General features: G+C 36.2%; 1 protein-coding gene and 1 long non-coding RNA gene across 2 annotated transcripts in view; one reads left to right on the top strand and one right to left on the bottom strand.

The window, feature by feature from the left end:
- LOC118740406 (protein split ends) overlaps positions 1–22050 on the bottom strand; it is a gene marked incomplete in the record, with an annotated part of 189286 nt that overhangs the window by 152915 nt on the left and 14321 nt on the right.
- Positions 20009–21593, top strand: LOC118740407. Its single transcript, XR_004993128.1, has 2 exons — positions 20009–21408; positions 21465–21593. It is a non-coding gene; the product is annotated as an uncharacterized LOC118740407 (long non-coding RNA).

The following is a 22050-nucleotide window of genomic DNA, read 5'->3' as shown; positions in this document are numbered from 1 at the left end:
AGGCTGGCTTTAGTATAAATCGGCATTCGCAGCATACGATTGCGAATTATTCACTGGCGGTGAGCCGTTGAGAACTTTTGGCAAATAAACGTGCAAGAAATAGCTCCGATACTAGCAAGTCAATATTCTTATTAAGTCTCATCAAAAAATTCTTTGTCGTTTAAAGAATAAAGGGAATGCCGCATTATACTAAAGCCAGCCTTTCGACATAAGCTACTGTTCCATACGAACACAGATATGTACTATGTATGTTGATAAATGTATTGGTGTATACTTGCGCCTGTGTGCATGCAATTGCCTTAGTGTTTATGTCTACACACGGGTACGTACTCGTATAAAATTTTATGGAAACTGGAAAAGTGGCAACAGCGCACTCATACAATGGCAACGGTAAAAGCAGCACAATAGAGCAACCCTAGCAGAGCACTGCTAGCACAGGCAGCAGCAGCAGTAGCAGCCAGAGTTCGACTACAAGCAAAAACTCACGAAACGAAAATTGGCAACAGGGCAAAACTATTCTCATCAACAGCGGTAGGGGTGGCGAGACTATGGGCGGGTGGTAAAACTTGCTGAGAATGCGCGAAAGAAAAGGAGAGAATTTTCTATTTATTTACTATTGTGTGTGTGTATATATGTATGTATGTTGCTGTGTGCGGCAATGAAGTTGATGAGTTAGTTGTCGTTGTGTAAATTTTAGTTCTATAAGTTACTGCTGCTGTTGTTGTTGTAGTTGTTGTTTCTTTTATTACAGTTGCGTGCAAACATGTAAAGTGTGGCAAAAGAGGTACAGAAATCACGCGGAGCGGGACGCTGAAGAATGGTCGAGTGAAAGGTGGTGGGGACTGCGTGTGAAGCTAAACCGGGCGCACATTCATAAGCGTAAGAGCGAGAGAGTCCAACAAAATAAGCAATTACATACTATTGGATATAGCAAAGTTCAGTGCGATTTATGTCTGTCACCGGTACGGGGTACCCGAAAGGTAGTATATGTGCATGCATGCATATGTGTACCTTTCATTTGAAGGGAATTCGCAGCAAAGATTTTTATAACATTAGTGCTGTGGTTAGCGTTGTTGTAAATTTAGAAATGTCTATTTAGGTATGTATGTATGTACATACGTATACTTGCATGATATATGTATGTACAATTTTCGTATTAGCACTATCTCCGCAATGGCAGGCAGCCTTTGCCTTTGTTGGGGTGGCATTTTATTTTTTTGTTTTTCATATAGACATAACAATCACTACCATAATGATAAGGGGTATACACCCTGCAAACCATTTTTTCAGAGAATTCTGAGTTGTAAAGAAATTTTAAAGAATTTGTAAAGATCTCATCCGATTTTTTGCCGAATGTTCTAAAATGAAATAAACTGTGCACACTTCGATTCTTTTACGAAATTTCGGAAGAAAATTGGTAAAGCAATGAAAATATTGCTGCTATGTGAAGAATTTCTTGCAGAATTTTTTAAAAATTTTCCTTATTTTTCGTACAGAAGTTTCTTTACGAGTTCGTGTCAACCCCTTCATATAATTTTCTTTGAAGATTCGTAAAAAAATCGTTACAGAAATAAGATACTCCTAAAGATTTCGTTAAGATTTCGGGAACTTTGGTTTGCAGGGCATACATACTATACATTCAAATATTCCCGTAAAGCAAAAATCAGGAGGAAAACGTATTTTAGTGCTAACACAGTTCACTTAACTCAAAAGTTACTAATTGTGAGTTCAAAGAAAGTAGATAGTAAGCAGAAACTAAAGTACGAAAACATGATAGATATTGCGTAATTTTATTTTCACGATAGTAAACATTTTTTGAAGTTTCTACAAAATCCTGCTTTTTTTTCTGCCGTTGTCACGCACTTGATTCTTCCATAAAACTGTAGCACATGAACCGTTCTTGAAGAAACATGCGACTTTTGTTAGGTTATTCATATTTTAAAAGATCAGTACAGCTGATCGAAGTTTTCTTTCCTTAGTTTTTCCCCTCCTATTCGTATAGGTGCCATTTGGTAGGTTAAGTGCAAGCTCTTCTATCATACCTATGCCTATGATCTTGTAGTGTATTGGCATGGTTGGAGGCATTTAGCACGGTGGAGAGAATACAGAAGGATGGCAATACCGCTAATCGGCTCTCAGTGAACTTGACAGAATCAGCTGTTTTGCTGACGTCACAGTCGAGATTACAGCAGTAGTGACGTGCTGAGTCAATACTTTTAAGTATCCAATACTCTCGATACTCGGTACCGAAACATTTAGGTTTCGAATAAAAGCGCACATAGGCCAAGAATATGGAAAAAACGGTTCTAGGGAGAATCGCCTATCAAAACCCGAATGTAGGAGCCAATAGAGCTTTTAATACTGATTCAAATGAAAGATGTTGTATATATGTCGGATCGAGGCCATATTACAGAGAAACTGTTACTTGTTTGAAGCATTTTTGTTCCGGCTGAATCGGACGATATCATTTTTGTAGGCAGATTCTGTAACCAGTTAGCGAAAATTTCGAATCGGTGTCGGTTTTGTTGACGTATGATATGAAATGTTTTTACGTCAACAAGTTATAGTCTGTAGTCCTATTTAATCGCATTTGACTTATGATCAACCCATTTTCGAAATGTCTAGTCCCCCAAAGACCTGGCTCTGAGTCTGACCGCCGATTTCACAGCTACTCTTTCAGATCAATTAATCCTAATTGAGGAGTTAGCAGTTAGTGCTTCTGCCGGGCAGGATGTTAGTGGACCTGTTCCTCCTGCGCTTGCTACCCCTTGTATGCTTCTTAGTTTACTGACATTATATTGTTTTAATTAGGCCGGGCCACCAAACCAAGACGCCGTATGTTAGGATTGGTTTGGGTTTTAATCCCCAGTTTCTGAAGAAGATTCTCTTGCAAGTGGAGTATGATATGTAGGCCTTATGTCTACGGAATTCGACATCGATTTTCCAATTAAGTTTGCTATCCATGAGAGTGTCTTGCCGTCTAGGGGCGGTAGTTTGAATTGAATTGTCTGTTTGTATTCTTAGATCCTAGAAAATTATACTGACTCCAAAAGAGAAGAAATCATTTTCTTACTTGTTATTCCTATAGGAAAAAATAAATGCTTGATGCGACAGCCCTTAGAATTATCGTGTGGCATTGCAGACATACAACTGCTTACTGCTTCAGCGAAGCGGGAAATGAGATTTGCCGGTAGAAAAGGAAACGCCATAAATTTGAATTTATTTTCCATTAAGTAATTCTGTTTTTATCTATTGAAGGATAAATATTATTTTAATTTAGGAATTTAAGAATTTTATTTTTTTTAATATTATTTTTTGGGAAATTCCCATAAGCGAACAAAAAGTAGGTGACCATCGGTGTCCGCTTACGGGAGCTTTCACTGTACTTACCTTTCTATATGCATACATATGCTTGCAGATGTTGCAGATGGGCTAGCTTTCTGTTGCAAGTAAAGTTTATTATTATTGGCCACACAACGTTTGCAGCAACTCACTGTTGTTGCTGACTATGCATCTTGATTCTGCTGCTGAGCTGTTGCAGCAATGTGGGAGGCTATGATTATGTGTAAAAAGGAAATATGTATGTATATGCATACATATGCACCACATATGTATATACCTGCATGTTATGTACTAGGTGCACACAGATAAAAACACACATACATATGAGCCCCAGAAATCCTTCTCAAAGCCCAGGACAACGCTAGTAACAACTGCAGCAGCGATGGATGCGTACGTTATGTAAAAAAAATTATAGTTCGCAGACTTTTGTATCGTTACTGTTATTGCTTGACATTTTTGTTTGCAGTGCGCAAACTCGACAAAGTAACACATAAGAGCAAAAGGGCATACAAACATACTATGTACATACATATGTATGTATGTATCTACGAATAAGCACAACAATAATATACTCCTACATATTTACAATCACACCAAAAAACACAGTGAAATCGTGCAGTTTTCAACGATGCGATGCAGAGAGTAGATTCGAGGACATGTAGGAGAGGAGTAGATCAATTAGATTCACTCATTTATTCATATTATGGTACATGTCTTGAACGAGTATTGAAAACCAGCCTGACAAGCAAGTGAGCTAAATTTCCGGCGATTTGCCAAGTCAAGTGTGTTCGTTACGACAGTTCGGCTCTGAAATCGTGCTGCTCCCTTGCCCATGGGAACGTAAATGTACATACATACATATGTGTTTTTCATATGAATTCCAGGCTCCACACAACAGTACTCACGTTTGCATCGGAATTACTGCAGCTATCCAGGCGACATGTGCAACCCAACATAGCGCATAATCACACCCACATGAATAAAGATTAAGAATGTACCACACAGGTTCCAACACCATTTTTTACATATGTATGTATGTATGTATATGCATGATTACTTACATACATATAGGCACATACATAAGTTACTATTTGTGTACAGCTATTTTTATCTAAATAATTCATCAGTGGTTTTAGCTCCAGTTGAAAACATCCAAAGTAATTGGCCATTTCTCGGTGGTACTTTCAAAGACTTCCGGCCAATGATCTTTCAGTACAAAATGTATATGGGTTAATATCTGGTTCAACAGCAACCAAACGAACGCGATAATTCTCGTCTTCTCTATGAGACTCCATTCAAAAACGTGAACATCAGATGCACCGTTTAATCAGAATATGCGAGCAGACCATTCGAAAATTTTATTCGACCTCATCACAACTTTTTAACAGTGGTTTAAACTTGCTTTTCATTTGGTCCAAAATCCAAATGCAGTACGAGGGCTAAAATGCGCTACAAAAATGGTAAACGACGAATTTCAACAGGGGTCACCGAATGCGACAGTCTGCATCGTTTAAACAAAAACAATTTATGTAACATAAATAAGGGGCCAAAAATAATCGTTAAATATCAAGATTTTCGTTATTTTTTGGCTTCAGTTAGTTTGATCAAGTATAATCGTTAAATTTAGATTTTTATTTTGTCTTTCAAATTTAATCGTTGTTTTGGGATTTTTTTCGAACAAAAGTGAGGATTTTAGCCCACTGCAAAAAATAATTATGATGAGATAGAATAAAATAATATTTACGTTTTATTACCGGGTACTGATATTAACGGTTAAATGCCTGCATCATTGTATTCAAAAGGAATTTACCGTCATGATAAAAAACGGCGGATTACCAATTTTCTACACTAATTGGACTGTACCCAGGGACTCTTTTGAAGAGCACCTCTGATAGTCTGAAACTACTTTGTGTGGGGTTACTTAAAGGGGCTGCTCTGCGTAAATATGCCGCAGGCTCTCCCGGCCCTCCAGAATAATGAAAATCTAGCGCTGCAAGTATTGAACGCTATACAAATTAAATTAATTATAAAGTAAAAGAAAACTGTAAGTTTGCGGTTATTAAGGGCTGTTCCCAGCTCTCAAGAAAAAAAAAGGAAAAATTCATATAAAATGACGCACAAGAAATGGAAAGAAATTTTCTTTATCAAAATTTCTTAAATCAGTTTGCAGCTCTCAAGGTGCTCGTAGATAATTCTATTTTTTCCATATAATTATTATAATTTTTTTTAAGCAATGTATGATTTTTTGGCTTTTCCCACTACAGATGTCAAAGATTTCTTTACAGATCTTATTTGTTACCCCACAAGCTATCCGAAAAGGCGTGCAAATGCCATAAATTTCGTGGGCGCTCTAATGTACTTACATACATATGTACGTATAGACTCCTCAAATTCATAAAAGAATATGGACTCAATGCTTTATTATCAACATATTTAGGAAGATTTCGACAAGCCCGAGTAGCTTGGAGCCATGATAACAGCTAACATCTGAAAAAGAAGACGAAGGAAAATCGCATCAAAATGTTGCTTCTACCGCTTATTGTATCCTGAGCTAAGGTCTCGCCAACTACCTATACTACGAACAAATCAATATTAAGTTGGGTTTCTTCCATAATTTGAAAAAAAAAAACATAAAAACAAAAATTAGTTCAACTATCGTCGATAAATATGATAGATCCATTTGGTTGCTTGAATTCACATTGTTCTGCCATAAATCCCTCGCGTATCACTGGAAATACTCCTTGTTTGCTCAATGCCAACAATTTTGCAGGACTTCTGTAAAAAGATACAAAAGGCCGAGTTTTTAACATGAAATCGAAGTGCTCGACTTAAAAAAAGGAGGAGGTTATTAATTCATCGGAATATTTTTTGTATATCTTACCGCGTAACTTTGTACCACATTAACCGATTTCCATAATTCTATTTTTAAAGGAAACGTGTTACCTCAGAGATGGTCTCATACTAATTTTCTTTAGATACGGTCATTGTATCATGAAGAAATTAATGGTACTCTTAAATTTGTATATGAGAATTGAAGACGGTTTTTTTTTTTGCTTAAACATTTCCTTTTTGTTTCAAAAATGTATGTATGAATTCGCCGCCTTGTTCTCTTCTGCTAATGAGTAGTAGAGAATGACGTATGTATATTCTCTATCAGTAGAGAAATAATCGGTAGAGAAGAGTTACAGAAACGAGCTACAAAATTTGGACAAGTGTAGCAGAGAAAAGTTTAAAGTAAGGCTTCTCAAACGGGTCGTCTGCATAAACTGGTCTCAGCATCTACATAGATTTCAGATTTGTTAAGTATGTAGTTCACTAGCAGTGTAAAATTGTATGGCGAAACTAATGCAGGCCTGGTGGTCAAATGGGTACGTTCAAAAAGTCCCAAAGGTGATGTGCAAATAGAAGATCGTTCTCTAAGCTGGGTTGCTAGCAATCTTGGCTAGAGGCAACAAAAACTTTAAAGCGGTTTTTTTGTTTTATGTTATTTTTTGACCTAATAGCAATTATATTCAACAATTTTATTGAGCTTGAGACCGTTTTGGTTAAAAAAGGTTGTGAAAAAACAACAATAATTTACGAATGGCAGAAGTTATAGCTGCGTTTTTTAGATACATTTCCAGATATTTAAACCAAGAGTTTTGATTATTTTATTCAATACTTTCAGTAGTAAAGACGTCGAGTTGTTAGATATTACTAATATAAGTTTGCTCACTAGCAACTCCGGTGAAATTCGTAAAGAGCGTTAGAACGTCCCATCTGGCTTGGCGATGAAGATACTTCTGAGCTAGTCAATAGTGACAGAAAAAACATGAAGGAATCATAAAAACTTTGTTTTTTTATTTTTTATTAGTAGACCATGGCTGTGTTTACGTGCCCATACTTTGGTGTTATAAGGCCCCACATTGCATGAAAAATAAATCAGGCTACCAAACATTCAGTGGTTTGCGGTACCCGAACACTCACATACACATTTAGTTCATTTAAGTGCCCTGTGGGGAAAATCTCTAGTTCTGAACTGGGGCGCTTCTAGTGCATTTAGACCCAGTACTGGTTCGCGATAAATCTCTTTTGCATGCAAGCAACTGGCGAATTTAACATGGCGATGTCCTAGAAAGTGTCAATTGCCCCCCCGCTGCATCCCTTTTTCGATAGTTCCGAACTAGTCCTAAATTCTATAGTTCCGAACCAGATCTAAAATCGACAAACGAAAGAAAAAAGTATCATGATTTTTCAACCTTTCAGTTCTGTCGTGTGCGATTTTACATTATTTTCAAAGAAACGTTTTATTAAATTTGAAATTAAATTTGAATGATTGTAAGAAATGTACGTTTACTTACCTTACTGTAACTGACTTTGCAGAGGTGCTCGCTGTTATTGGTTAGATTAGATGTTAACACAAAGCTTTGTTTTGTATTACCAAACTATGAAATAGCATCTGCGAAGCACAGAATAGATGCGTATTTGAACGAAAAAGCCGCCGAACACATATCTATGTAAAGTAAACAAGCCCCCCGCTGCATCCCTTATTCGATAGTTCCGAAATAGTTCTAAATTCGACAAATAGGATCTAGTTCGTTCTGCACCCCTTTTTCTATAGTTCCGAACCATTTCTAAATTCGTCACTTTAGATATAGATTTGTAGTGAAAAAAACTGAAAAAATTAGTTTCTTAAAAGTACCACTTTTCGCCGATTTTGGACTGGTAGTTCCTATCGGACTAGTTCCTTTTTGGCGATAAAGACCTAGTACGGAACTAGAAATCTGATTCCCTAGTCCGCGGTTTCCCTGCAGGGTGCATATAAATGAACACACATACATATGTATATACATGTGTACGTATATAATCGTTCACACAAGAATAAATGCATATACATATGTACTTGTATGTGTTGGCGTATGTATGTATTTTCGTAGGTGCTCATCGAGTTGGTTGCATGACGCACGGAGAGGTGCTGTGGAAATGCAGGGGAACTTGCTCGTTCGCCAGTGGAGCCGTTTGTTCAAACATCCACTTAGGCGAACATCTGAGTGGGTATACATGTGTACATATGTATGTAGTTTCATACAAGTGCATTTATTGTTGTTGGCTACGTGATTATAAGCCGCAGTGAGGCGTTTGCGTGGAACTGGCACTCAGCAGAAGTGGCACCTCAGCTGCTTTCGCAGCACTTGAGCTCCATTATGACCACAGTTACTCGCTCCCGCTGTCCGAGTCACCATTGTACCCAGTCCAACGGCACGTATGTACATAGTACATACAAATTGATGTACATACATATGTACATATACTCACGTAGTATTCATACACTCATAAGCGTTTAAGTATGTATGCATGTGTTGATGTGTGTGTATAATTCCGCCACATTAATTGAGCATGCTCCAACAACGTAGTACGTACATACACCAAAGTTGGCTATCTTTCCACCTCTTCCTATCACCTCCCACCTCATCTCCTTTTCCCGTGTGGTTGAATGCTGTAGCAAAATGTTCGCAAGTGTGTGTATGGATGTCTGTGCTTTTAAATTTTTTGTTCCTATTTTGTAGCTAAACGTTTTTTGCTTGTTTTGCTGTGTTGCTGGCGTAAGTTGGAGCCCCAAGTACGAGTACCAACTGACGACTGGCTTTCTATGCCATTTAGTCGCATTTAATGCGCGTTGGGGCGCGGTTGTTTGCGCGAGCGTTACATTTCAGTTACAGTGGCTGATTTCAATAGAAAATTCAACTTCTGGAGACTCATCAAATCTCAAATCGTTTTTGAGCTACGATTCTTTAGATTTACACTTGCACTAAAAGTCGCTTTTATTGGTTATTAAATATTTATCGGTATATAATCGGCCACGATTTTTTTACTTTGTAGTTTTGTTATGTAATACGCTTGTTGGAAAATACATACATACATATGTATGTATACCTACTGTTTATTCTCAACCTGCTTCAAACCACTTTTTTCTTTAACTTGAACTACGTCAAAAGAAGAAAATATACTATATAGATATTTTTCGTGCCTGATTTTACGCTGGTGAATATCTAAACTCGTATGTGTACATACAAATGTACTTATACATCTGTGGAAATTTAACAAGGCAACTTATCTCGAATTCGGTCATTTTTTCTTCAAAGCAATAAAGGTTGAATACCAAATTACCAAATTATTACCAAATCAAAGTTGACCTTAAAGAATAAATTTTACTAAAAACTTATTAAAAATAAAAACTTTTCATGGAAATTTATTATTTTTTTAATATAAAATCAAACCATCCAAAATCGCATACATATGTACGTAAGTGGTTTCGTGAAGGCCCACTGATATGTGCATACTTACATACATGTTTATGTATGTATAGATAGGTAGAAGCGTACAAAAATATTTTCAAAAAAAATTTACCCAAACAAAAAATTACGTCAGAGTTTAGAAAAAAATAAGCATTCTTTGCGTATTTTTTTTTTTTGTTTTTTGCATTTAGTCACACTGCCTCTGTCTTTCAAACGTATATTTTTTGCTTTTTGGCGCATTTTCAATTTTTTCCACAATTGTTTGTATATAATTTTAGGCATTCAAAAAAATTTTATAAACACTTGTGCCGCTTTCGAGTGAATAACAACACTTTTCCACAACCAAATTTTTGTTTGTTTTTTCTGAGTTGTTTTGCTGCATTTAGTACATACGTATGTATATGTACATGCATATAAGACATTTATAAAATCGCACATATTCCGTGTCTATTTTTGGGATACACAAACGGATTTCGTATAATTACTATTATTTATGAGAATTCGAAAAGTCATTACATTTGGTTGATGATATTTTTTTTAATCAATTTGCTCATATGTACTAAGTGCATTCAGTAAATTTAAGGGTGGTATTTAAAATGCAACGTCTAAAGGTGTCGTATGCAATGCCCAGAAGCCTCTCATTAAAGTAGGATCACACAAACATACATATGTATGCATGTATATTAGGGTGGTCCTTAAATCAAATTCATCCCCCTGAATCAGTAATCAGATTCCTCTACGGAGACTTAAAAAATTAAAATAACCCAAAATCGATACTACTATAGTCGAAGATATCCCATATACATTTTGCACATTTTGCATACATTGTCGCTCAGGGTAATTTGAACTTTGACCCCTTTGCGACACTCCTTAACTGCATTTATAAATCCACATAGCCTCAATTCCTATTTGACTGGAGTGAAAGTGCTATCATTCATCTGGAAATCAGATAGCTACTCAAGTAAATACTACATTTTCATAATTTGATTGATGAACTTCATTAGGCTTTGCATAAATCTGGAGGTAAGACAGGATCTTAAAAGCAACGAAGAGGGAACAAAACCGAAATTCGACTTTATAAACTATAGAGAATGAATGTATGCACCACGTATCTTCATCTTCAGTTATTCTTTTCCGATGAGCCCAGAGTCTACCTGTTACTTTCAGATGGTGCACCTACTTATGCCTCGCAGATTCGAAATTCAGATTGCTCAATTGGAACTGGATCATCGGAATTCGGTTAGAGAAGTATACTGTTTGGCGAGCAGATGTGTTTAGATGTTAAGTTTTATGTAGCAATAGGTATATGTATTAGTCTTTCCAAAGTTAAATATATAAGTACAAACATACCTCCAATTGTATAGCTGATAAAAAATAAAATACTTTCAACAAAACCGTAATAAACCTTAATCAGCACATTTAATAGATCAATCGGCGAAAATCTGCGAATCTAAATGCTTGCTGTCTACGCAAATTAAAAATCTACTATCACTTAATCCCTCTGAACGAGTGTTGCCAGTTAGCGGGATTTTGCCCCTTTTTCGGGATTTTATGATTAATAAGGGCGAATGGGATTTTCTGTCGAAAACCGGGATTTTTTGCGCACCATACTAATTGTGCGACTTAGGGCCAGGTTTTATGTGCACGGCTGTGACTTAAACATAGTTTAAACGCCCGAGCTGACTGGTTTAAACTAAGATTAGCCAATAAAATGTCAGCCATGTGATCAATTTAAACGCGAAAACGAATGAAAAGGCTGTTTGTGTAAAATATGTAGGTATATAATTGCGGGTAAATTTTTATGGGAGATTTTTTCGACTTATTATGTGCGTATTGCACATACATACGTGTAATTCTAAGCAACTTTGCCGAAGAAACCATGGCTCTAAAATCAATTTGGAATTTACCAAATTGTGAAAATAGGTTTCTTAGCACTTTGCTGAAGTATCGTAAAGAATTGCTTAAATTTTGTACAAAAACATGCTGTACGGATTTTTTGGTATGAGGAATCCATTTCTGCACTTCTCTTTTTCTTAAAACTTCCACCAGAGGGCATGACAGTAAAAATTTCCACATTTTCTTCTAAGCCTATTTTCGCAATATGGCAAACTCCTAATTGATTTTAGACCAATGGTTTCTTCGGCAAAGTTGCGTCGAATTACAAGTAGAATCCTCTTATGCTATACGCGCAGACAAAAAAAAAATGACCCGCCCTAATGTATATAAATCCTATGTATATTGCATATCTATGTATGTATATTAGGGTGCGTTTTTGGCGACTATTGTTTTTTTTCACTCCTACCTCGAAATTTTGTGGAAAACACATTAAAAAAACTCCCTGAAAATTTAAACCCCTTAATATTAACATTAGGTACTCGCCCAAGGCGTGCATAGATTTCCGATATAAAATACACGTAAAGTTTGATTTTTTTGTCAATGATGGGTTTTCTTCAGAATTGAATGCTCTACAAAAGTGCCCATTGCGGCGTAATCTTTACTCCCACCAGCGTACTACACGGGTCTCTGAACCCAATTTTTTTATGAAATTCTCGTTTTTTGCCCGTATCTCGTAAATAATAAGAGCTGCAGAAAAAATGTAAGCGACCAAAACTGGTAGGACATTCACTTTCCTACAAAAAACTTTCAGAACACCAAATCGCCAATACCGATATTTCATGAGATATTGGGTTTTGAAGTTGAGGTAGTGGGGAATTTTCACGGAGTATTGAGCTAAATTGGAGAATTTTTTGATCAACTTCAAAGTCCAATATCTGAAGAAATATCGATGTTAGCGATTTGGTTTCATAGATTTTTTTTTGTAGGAAACTGAATGAACGAGATTTTCATGAAAAATTGGGTTTAGTGACCCGTAATAACTCGCTGGTGAGAGTGAGGATGGACACTTTTGTAGAGCATTCAATTCTGAAGAAAACACATCATTGACCAAGATTATACCGTAAAATGCCTCAGAGCTGTAGAAAAAAAGAAACAAAGTTTACGTGTATTTTATATGAGAAATCTTTGCACGCCTTGGGCAAGTACTTAATGTTAATATTAAGGTTCCAAATTTTCAGGGAGATTTTTTTTGGTGTTTTCCCAAAAATTTTCAAGTAGGAGTGAAAACAACAATAGTCGCAAAAAGAAGCACCCTAATGTACATACATGTATTTTTCATTCGAAAGCATTTTATGTATAATAGATGCATACAGCGCGGGGGTTTCTGTAATATCTTTAGTATAAACGGGATTTAGGTTGTAGTTATTTAGACGGGATTTTATTAACCCAGTTACTGGCAACACTGCTTTGAACACAAAATGATTTTTGTAAAGTTAATATGTACATAAATGTTTGGCGCACTCATTTTATAGGCGCTTCTCATTCAAAGTGGTTTGCTTCTTATATTACTACGGTTTTCAGCAACTTACACATTATACACATTTACACAATGCACACATTTTTTATGTTGAGAATCAAACCTTGGCCCTACCGAATTGAAATACGCACTTCTAACGACTCGGCTATGGCGGCCGCCAGAGATAAATATGTACAGATGTACATACACATGCAAATGTTTCGAAATGTTCCGGCCCAATTTATGGAACTATTTACATTGCATTTTATTTAATTTAACAAGTTTTAAGTTGAACAACTCATTCCATTTTTTTTTAATTTCAAGTCCATGCACTACTCGTATTTTCATCTACGCAAATTTATCAATTAGCTCCCAACAGCCGAACATACTGTTAGCATAATATTGAATTTGCCACCCTACTTCATATTTATTTATTGTTGACATGTTAGCACCCTTATCGCCCTGAATAACCAAGTTTCGCCCACTTGTTCGAGCTATATTTATGTACATATCCAAATTAGCAAACAGCAGGAAATTTCTACCATGAAAAATTTGCTCATAAAAACCATCTGTCGTTCGGAGGCTTTAGGTCCCTCAAATTGTGTGACAACACCAAGGCGCTCACCACAAACAGGAGGAGACAGGAGGAAAAGCTCTGCTAAGCACTTAGCAAATGTTTGAAGTGACAATAGTTTTCTTTAGTAGAACTTGTGAATTAAAGTTAGAACTCCATTTCAAGATTTTCAGTCGTTTTGGCTTTCGGCGCTGACGTCGATACATAAAACTAACTAAATTTAATATTCAAAACTTATGCACCTAAATAATAGTTGTACGGCGCTTTGAAAATATTTATTGTTGGAAATTCTGTCACTGTATTTTGAAATCTTCAAATATAATAAAATAAAATAAAAATAATAAAAAATTATTTAAAACGCTCACATTAGTTTTAGGCGATCCTTGGAGGTAATGTTTACTCGTATTTAGGGAATATTTACTATTCAATGGATCTGCTGTCGGATGATCATCTTCTAGTGGTCAATAACGCTTTCAATCTACCTGTTAATGGAAAATTCCTTTAATTGGGCAAACTAATTGTACAGCTAGAACTCAATATCAAGCGTTCAGGGTTTTTGCTCACATATATACACATTTGTGAATAAAAATTTTATTTAGCTTTGTATGGAGAAGGATTAATTTAACCACTTAAGGAGGATTTAATTTAACGACGACTTAAATTTTTGTAGTCAGAGCTCTAAATTCACGTCATCCTCTGGGGCATATTTATTGCATAGACAAGAAGTTAAGGGAAGTCAAAATAAATCATAAGCAGGTGACACGGAGAGATCTCACCTGCGATTGCATAACATTTCTGGATAAAATTTTCTTTGTTGACCCCTCGACCCTGAGTGCGATAAACCTGAAATCGCAAGCATGAGCTAGTAAGAATGTAATACGCACCCACATAGATGTATGTAAGAGCTGAACGAAATGTTGAAAAAAAAAATCTTTTGGAAAGTTTTATAAGTGGAAGATTTTGGAAATTTTATTGTTTCTGACTCGTGAAGAAAACCATAAATTTTCGTTGGAAGATTATTTCCCCGCATTTATCCCAGTTGCAATATCCAAACTAAGTAATTTAGTTAACATGCTCTGTTTTTAACCGAACTTACATAGATAGACAAGTATAAGCATCCTTAGGGTATTGAGGTCGCCGTAGTCGAGTAGTAAGAGGTGCGTACTGGTACTTCGTGCGTACGTGGTCTCTGCAACATTAATTGCGCTCACCTCTGGCACGCAATGGCAAACTTTTGAGTATATTTTTACCATAAACAACTTCTCATAAAAGGTCATTTGCCGTTTGGAATTGACTTACAACTGTAGATCCCTCCATTTGTGCAATATAATCAAGATGTGCTTCCCACACAACACAAATGGGATGAGAAGCTCGGCCAAACAGGCAAAAACATATGTAATCGCAAAATGCTCATTTGGGCCATTCCTTTGTGACAGGTAGGACATTTGACTCCAGAATGTAATCAACTCCGTGAAGTATAACTATGTCGTCGGAAGAGTAAAATAAATTGTTTAACGCAGATAAATAACTAATGTATATAATTCCTTAAAAAAAAATACCAAACATTTCCGAAGGTCGTTGTAACTTATATTTTATTGGATGTGGCTGGTGGGACACTGAAAATCACTCTATCTCTCAAGCACGAATTTTAGCCAAAATACTTCATTTTCAATCCAGATTTCCTTGTGCTGTAAAACACATACTATACGCTTTCGTTTTCATTAAAATTCAAGCTAATATAATATTTGTAGGTAAATAAAAAATATTTAAAATTGTGACTGATGGGACCGGCCCTTGTGACTGGTGTAAAGTAATTATCATGATAAAAACATAGCAAGGTAGAACCGTTCTCTCAATTTGTCGGCCATGATTTTTTTTTGAAGTTTGCCAACATTTTAAAATCATATAAAAGTGAAAATAAAAAATTGAAATTGTTCGAAATTGTTGTTGCTTGAGATTGAAAATGAAAATGTGTGTGTGAGTTTGTGAGTAAATTTAAAAATTAAATTGTTTGGAAACGTCAAGAATTTTAAAAGCGACTCTCAGCGGTTTTACCTTACTATATTTTTATCATGGTAATTATGTATAAAGTAAAAGTTTCTATAGACAATAATTATATTTATTTTGTAAAATTTTTAACATATTAATGAAATGTAGTCATTTATCAAGAGCTTACTAGTGAAATAGGTATATATTTATAATTGAGGCATTTTAAAATTTACATCATTTTCGCGTTTTACTTGGAATGACCAATATATCGTCGTTTAAAATACAAAACCGCGTATCAACAAAATGCAAAACCGCGTATAAAAATAATGCAAAACCGCTTATGTGAGGTTGCAAAAATTATTTTCTAGAGAGTAAAAACATTAACATTTCAAAACGGTTTTCTTTTTTTTTATAAAGAAATCGCGTTTCTGGTTAGTATATTTCAGGACGATGGATAAGGATTAAGCCAAGAGTTTGTGTTCTCTTATAAGAGTGTGACATTTTAAGAAAGCAACACACAATTTTCTACAAACTTTTTTAAATCCGCCCTTAAGGTACACACATATGTATGTGTATTGTATGTATGTATGTGGATTTGTGATCAAACTAAGATGCATTCATTTAATATACAAGTACATATGTATGTATGTACATTCGAATGCGGTCCCTGTATTTTGTTGAATGCAGTAAGGGTGGGTAACTCAGCAAATTTATAGGAGTTGACTCAATGACTCCAACTCACTTTAAGGAGTCAGCTCATTCAACTAACTCATTTGACTCTTTGTATGTTACACTCATTCGTATCGTAGACTCGTTTTGAGGCATAGATGCGGTATAGCGGCCGTTGAGATAAAACAAAACTTTAAAGTGGGCGTGGTCAGCTCCTTTCTACTGATTTGAAAGGTGTAATTTTTTTTTGTGTGCAAATTAATAGGGCGGTGCTAGGGGGAGGGTAAAGGTGGAATTTTCAATATTTTCAAAAGCCTATATTTTGAAACCTATTGTACCGAATTTCAAAATGTGGATATGGTTGGAAAGGCAATTGATTTGATATGCACATCTTTATATATCTTACATACATACATATTTCGAGAAAAACTAAAAAAAAAACGAAATTATAAGAATTTGTGAGATTTGACATAACACCCGCAATACAAAATACATGTGGTTGTTGTTGTTGTATTCTTGCCACCACCTTGTATAAATTCGCCTCGTGCAAAAACAAAATGCAAGACTTTGCCATGCTAAACACTGTGGCGAAGCGAGAGAGTTATATGGACAAATATGAGCCACTATGATTCAATTGATTAATGTGAGCCCTACGGCATCAACTGAGTTACTGAGTTACATTTTTTTTGGACAGGGAGTCTGAGTTACCGATTCACTTATAGGAATCAACTCAATAACTCAACTCTGAGTTGAGTTACCCACCTCTAGAATGCAGAACAGTATTAAGTTGGATTCGGGAATTATTATAGACAATGTGTTAAGTACAAGTGCTGCATATATGTACTCATATACATATGTATGTGGATCATTCTTTTAAAATCGCACACCTTCCAAACATGACATTTTAAATAGTCTGAATTTTCTTTTATGATTTCTATGCATAAAATTACTTTACACGTATTTCTGGATTTTTTTCTGAAAAACATTTTTCTCGGTTGCAAGTTCCATCTCTACGAGTCGTTGCGAGATCCGCGCTTTGATTTCTAGTGAGTTACGTTTCGAAAAAATTAATATCTTCCGATCCACAAAAGAGATACAACCTTTTGGTAAAATGGATTTTGTTAATAATCGAATAAAGAACAATATATTTTTTTGCAATCACCTCAAGGTGGGAGAAAAGCATGTTTTATATATAGATTTCAATTAGGCAGACTCCACAAATCACTTCCGAGTGCATTTCAAACCAATTCAATTTGAATTAAAAATGACTTTGATTTATTATTTATTAACAATTAAATTTGTTTGATGATTTTTAAAAGCTTACGTAACAAAGTGCAAAATAAAAATAAAATACCGACATTGATCGCAGGATTCACTTTTAAATGGGAAATAATACCAAAATCTGCCTTATTTCCCATTGCTTATTTATACTATTTGTAAAAAAAAAAAACAGTTTACTGACGGAAGTTACTGAAGGAAAAAAAACTTTGTTTATTCCAAAAATACAATTAAACCAAGGCACATTGAACAGGTAATATCAGTATAGCCATGATAAAAACATTACAAGGTAAATTCATTCTCTCATTTCGTCGGCCATGATTTTTTTCTGACGTTTGCCAACATTTTAAAATCATATAAAATTGAAAATAAAAAAATTAAATTGTTCACAATTGTTGTTGTTTGAGATTGAAAATGAGAATGTGTGTGTGAGTTTGAGTTTTGATTTTAAAATTATATTGTTGGCAAACGTCAGACTGCCTCTCAATGGTTTTACCTTGTTATGTTTTTATCATGAGTATAGCAGCTGATTTGATTTTTTTTAAATTATTTGTTCTCGAAAATGTCAAATATTTTACATTTCTTCTCACAAAAATTCTAAATTGTTAAAATCTATTTGCATGTGAAACATTTTCCATACAAAACCAGCGATTAAATAGCAGCTTTTGGAAAGCTCGCCCAAGTCAGCAGCACAACCGCTGATTACTGGGCCTGGCACAGGATGGATCAATGCTTCGAGAAGCGAACCAATTTACTAAGAAAGAAAGTTGCAACAATTTTCATTTTTTCAATTTAAATTTGTTACCTTTTTCGTATTTCGCATCGCACGCTTTGATGTAGAAGAAAAAAATCAGAACAGTTTTTGGCACCTTCGATACCAGAAGCAACAACAAAATACAGGCAAATGTTTTTTTTTTTGCTAAAATGCTCTAAACCTGTTTGATAGGCCTTGAATTAAACAAAAAATGTGATATAATTCATATGAAGAAAGTAATATTCATAAAATAATTTTACTTATGAAAAGTCTAACAAAATATAGTAAAAACCTTGCCTTTAAAAACTGCTCCGCATATTGGACATAGCACCAGTACATAATTGCGAAAGGAGGGGAGGGGCGGGGGACGCGAGCGCGACGTCGAACGCGGCGCGGCGCGGGGTGGCGCGGGACAGCGAGCGAACGCGGACCGCCGCGACGCCGGGCACTTTCAAAATTGTATACTTACAAATCCTTCCATTTAACTTGTTCATGTACTACTTTTTGTCAAATGTAACTGTGTGACTACATATGTGCACTATTTTGCTTTATTACTCAAATGGTTAAGTATAAAAGTTGGTCTTATTGCTCAACGAGAAATGAAATAGGGCAAATTTGTGTTATTTCACATTCTATATCTATTGCGAAATAACACGAATTTGCGTTATTGCCGTTTGTGTTATTTCACCCCCCACATTGATCCGATCAGTAGACCTCGAGATATCGACTGGAGGGTATTAAAGTAAATCCTACGAATCAGCAGATAAAGCCCCGATATTTATGAAAAACAAACTTTCAGCAAAATTCACAAAAATGTTTCTTAATTTGTTAAAACGTAAAGCTCATTCGGTCGTCATCATTTTTTTCCCAAAAAATGCGTGCGGTTTGTAAAGGAATGACCCATGTATGTATGTATGAACATATGTACATATGTATATACATATGTACATATGTATGCATGTATGTATGCCTGCTTAATAAATGACATTTTATGGATAAAAAAACGCTGCGCTGCTGCAATACAACAAAAACGAGCCTAATCTGTTTGCTTTTGTAATATGTATATACGTACATATGTATGTATATATTTATGAATGTGTGTATGTGTGTACAAATGCGAGCGAACCCACACAGAGTTGCTGCAGCCGTAGCTGTGGAGTTTACGCAACGCAACGAACACACACATGCGTTTTTGTATGGCGCCTTTGCGACAAAACTATTTTCTTATTATTATTTGTTTCTTGTTTTTGTGTCCAGCTCATATGTATGCATGTACAAATAGATATCCATATGTATTTAGATCTATATGCGAGCTTGTAATGTTTGGGATCACCGCCGCTCGCTGCAGCTCCCTCTTACACTGCATATTGATTTGTTTCGGTAGTTGCCTGCAAAAATCGCGACTACTCCATGCATGCGTGTAAAGAGTACTCCCTAAGGACCAAGGAGTACTCCAAAATTAACCACAATTCATATAAAAAATATGGTCCAATTAACATTGCGATGTCCTAGGGCAGGACCATATACTCCATCCCCGCATTACATCAGAGTAGCACAAAACTACTCCAACATAATAACAATGGCATTGTTGCTATATTTTTTCGTTTGTACACGCTTTTGTTCTTCACTTCTCAAATACTTTTTCGAAATTAATAAAAACCAAGACAAAAATTAAAAATTATATGTTGCCTCTGACGGTATTCGAACCCGAACATGCTGGGAGCTAAGAACTAACAGCGAGCATCTCTATACCTTCAGCTACAGCCAGACATGCAAATGTGCTTTCAAATGCTCAACTTCAATCACGTTTCGTTAAAACACGAGCAGTGATCGGATAACAAACAATAAGCTAGCGCAGAGACACCAGTTGGTCCGCTTCAGCATGACAGAGGAACACTTTTGTAAGTACTCCAATTTACCACAAATAGACTACATGATCCAACGATTTTTGCAGGGTTGTATGAGGGGCTGCAAGCGTTCAACGTCAACGTCGCCAATAACCCAACAATGCAAAGTGTGATTTGTAAGAGCGAATGCGATGCCAGCGGCCAACCTGCGGAAACGAGTGCGCACTACGAGAAAAACAACAAGAGCAACCAAAGTTAATTGCTGCAAGCTGCAACTATTATGCATAAACGCATTTAAATATGCATGCACGGCTGCGTGCGTATATGTGAGCTGACGTACATAGTATTGCCGTTTTGATACAGACGTGTCCACATGGGTAAATTTTCGTCACAAATTTAGACGGATGCTTCTCTTTATCCTCAGTGTATATATGGATACCTTTGCCTTAAGTAGCAAGTCATAACTTGAAAGAAATCTTTCACTATTTATGTAGACTGCAGTGTCTTCGAATCGGAGATCTACCCTATAGAGAGGGCGGCTAGTCTTTTACTTAGTTGTAAAGATCCAGAAGACAAAGCCACTATTTTTGTTGACAGTCAGGCAGCATTGAAGGCAATAGGATCTAGAGTGGTGAAATTGGGAATTGTATGGAAATGTCGCACCACGCTGACGTCACTGAGCCGTATCAACGTCACTCTATGCTGGGTTCCCGGACATAGCAATATTGAAGAGAATGAGTCGGCTGATGAGATGCTAGATGCGGCTCAGAGATGCCAACAGAAGAAGCGGATAGCTCCGTACTACCACGGTTTAGTAATCACGTTAGGAAAATTAATGAGTACACCGTGGCCGTGACGAATGGTTTGTGGAACAAACGGGAAGACTGTGAGAGCACAAGATTATTATGTCCGCGGCTGAGTGGGAAAAACACAAAGGACATACTGAAACCCAATCGATCTGCAGTAAGAGCCCTAACCGGCGTCATCACAGGACAACGTTCTATAGCACCAATGCTCCAACAGTGGCGAATACCAACGAATACTCTCTGCAGAGGCTGCCATGATGAGGATGAGGAAGAGTAAATTAACCACTATCTGTGTCGATGTCCAGGTCTACAGACGAAGCGACTCAAGCACTTGGGTTCACGCTTATTCAGCAATCTGGGCGAAGTAGCAGAGTTGGAACTGTTGGATCTCTTCGGCTTCTTCTTTTACATTTACACCTACCAACTAGCCTCTTTGTATTCAAAGGAAACTGACCACCATTCCGATGACTAATTTTCGGCCCTAATTTGACTGTACTAATAGCTAAGAAAATCGAAAATTTGGTAAACATTATTATTCTCTATTTTTAGCTAAGTACTTATAACTTTTACATTTTCAGTCTGATTTCGATCAACATGAATTTGGACAAACTGGAAATAGACATATGTATTTCTTTATTTTGGGAGAATAATATTTTGTTTGTGGGAATCTTGGAATAAACATGCAACATCTACCGTTTAAAAACCAAGTTCTTGTTTTCAAAATCCATTGCTAAAAATGGGAAAATGTCGATTGAATGTTAAAGGGTTTATTAAAATAGGTAAGGGCCCCATGCTTGTTTGTCATATACTGTGTAAAAATAACCGCCTTAGCGGATATGTAAGTTTGAAATGCTAAGTCCGCGGAAACACTTCATACAGCATACTTCTTCTTTTTCCTATTGATTGATTCTGTAACCGCCAGCGGTTTCTCTTTTGTGTTGTGTGTTTTTGTGAAGCCAAGTCCTTATCCACCTGGTCTTTCTATCGTAGACAAGGGGTGCCTCTTCGACCCGCATTGTATACTTTCAGCTGAAGCGTTTCTGTCCATTGGCACGACATGGCCCAGCCAGCGGAGCCGCTGTTTTTCAATCATCCGGGCTATATCTATTCCAGTATGCTACTCATTGGAATTAAAGTAGCGCAAATTGTTCGGACTAACGTTAC

This window comes from Rhagoletis pomonella, unplaced genomic scaffold (assembly GCF_013731165.1).
Source record: "Rhagoletis pomonella isolate Grant_MI unplaced genomic scaffold, Rhpom_1.0 Rhpom_scaffold_00006, whole genome shotgun sequence".
NCBI classification, from domain to species: Eukaryota; Metazoa; Arthropoda; class Insecta; order Diptera; family Tephritidae; genus Rhagoletis; species Rhagoletis pomonella.
This window is presented reverse-complemented; position numbering and strand designations above follow the sequence as displayed.